The sequence below is a fragment of the Mus caroli genome, unplaced genomic scaffold (genome assembly GCF_900094665.2).
Source record: "Mus caroli unplaced genomic scaffold, CAROLI_EIJ_v1.1 scaffold_16689_1, whole genome shotgun sequence".
In the NCBI taxonomy this organism is placed as follows: Eukaryota; Metazoa; Chordata; class Mammalia; order Rodentia; family Muridae; genus Mus; species Mus caroli.
This window is the reverse complement of record NW_018388456.1, coordinates 14,341-16,055: the sequence shown is the minus strand read 5'-3', so window position 1 is coordinate 16,055 and position 1,715 is coordinate 14,341. Positions and strand designations below refer to the sequence as shown.

Here is a 1,715-nt window from a genome sequence, read left to right as displayed (position 1 = left end):
TAACATTCATTTGTCTGCCACAGAAACACCTGGAGTCCTACCTGGCTGACTGCTACGACGCCATTGCTGTTTTTCTCTGTATCCACATTGTTCTCCGGTTCCGCAACATTGCAGCGAAGAGGGACGTCCCTGCCCTGGACAGGTCACTGAGCTCTGNTCCTTGGTGTCCNNANGCNGTCAGCTTTTTATGTTACGCAAACAACTCCATCCTGACTCTGGGCTCTGCCTCACCTGATGCCCTTCACTCTTATTCCCATTCCTGTGTCCCAGGGGCAGCATTGACATCGGGCACACCCACTCACCGTCACCCTGAAGGGTGCTGNGCTCCCCTGGGCAGACTGCACCCCAGCCAGCTGACCTTTGACTCTGATTAAGCCTGCAGGTANTGGGAGCAGGCGCTTGCCTTGCTGTGGCCTCGGTTTGAGCTGATCCTGGAGATGAATGCCCAGAGTGTCCGCAGCACTGACCCGCAGCGCCTTGGGGGACTGGACACTCGGCCCCACTATGTAAGGATGGGCGAGGGTAACACGTGTGTCTTGTGGTCACACTGAGTGGTGGGTTGGGTACTGCCAAAGGAGTCAACTTAGGCAGACAACTCCTGTCCTGACTGGGGAGAGGAGTTTCAGGGACAGCTGGGGGTTGTGTCTGCCAGGCAGGCAGGTGTGGGCCTTCCCTTCTTGCTCCAAGATCATTCTGGCAGTCAGCCCAAGTCACTCAGCTGATCCATGGCTGTGGCAGTTCCTGGAAGGTGTCAGTGGAGTCCCCGAGTCAGGATGTAATGTGGAGTTTTACCAACTTCCGAAATGGAACCAGCATCATCCAGGTGACCGGCCACTCCCACCCTTTGCCTGTGTCCCATGGCTGTCTGTTTCCTTGCTCTTTCCCCTTGGCTTCGTATCACATGAACACCCTGAAGAACAACAGTCATTTGTGCCTGAGATTCTGGTGAAGTTCTGACAGCTCCAGTCACCAGGAGTCTGACCCTGACTCTCCTCTGTGCAGGGGGCGCTGACCCAGCTGATCCAGCTCTACCATCGCTTCCACCGGGTGCTGTCTCAACCCCAGCTCTTTGGGCTCCCAGCCAGGGCCAAGCTCATCAACTTCCATCACCTCATGGTGGAGCTGACGAAACACAAGCCAAACTCCTAATTCAGACCCACCAACCCCGAGGGCCCTAAGCTCCCGTGAACTCTGTGCGTCACACATTGTCACCTGGGACCCCTTTCCCATCCCTTTTGTCTCCACAGCTTCCACACACCCCACTCAGCCTCCATTGCCAGGACTCTGCCTCAACAAAATGCACCCAAGGCCACTCCCTGGGTTTCTGAGTGAGATGACCTTCATTTCCAGTCTGGTCAGCTCCTCTGCTGTTCATTCACAGCCTGTGAGCTTCCACCAACCCAGGCTCTGACTGAATCTCAGCTCTTAGGACAGAGCAGTGCAGGGCACCCTGTAGCGGCTCTCCGGGCTCTGCTGGAACAGTGACATCACCTCATGGCAGGTCTCACTCTGTGGCAATAATAAGCACTTACAGTGCTGGAACTATGTCTTCTCCTTTGTCCCTGGGTCTTTGAATTCTCCAGCATGTCTTTATTGTAGACCTAGTCAGTTCCTGGTGGGCATCAGGAAGAGGGTGGGATAGTACCCTGAGGTCTGTTGCTGCTTCTGGCTGATGGGTGGCATAGTTGCTGAGGAGGGGACTGTAGCTCTCCAGG

At 55.5% G+C, this 1,715-nt stretch overlaps 1 pseudogene across 1 annotated transcript in view; it reads left to right on the top strand.

The window, feature by feature from the left end:
- Positions 1-1,394, top strand: part of LOC115030263 — a 2,377-nt pseudogene extending 983 nt beyond the window's left edge. The window contains exons 3-6 of the transcript XR_003835851.1: positions 24-142; positions 383-506; positions 701-823; positions 1,003-1,394. The product of XR_003835851.1 is annotated as a vacuolar protein sorting-associated protein 52 homolog (transcript). The remainder of the gene's footprint in view (positions 1-23; positions 143-382; positions 507-700; positions 824-1,002) is intronic.
- The last annotated feature ends 321 nt before the right edge of the window (positions 1,395-1,715 follow it).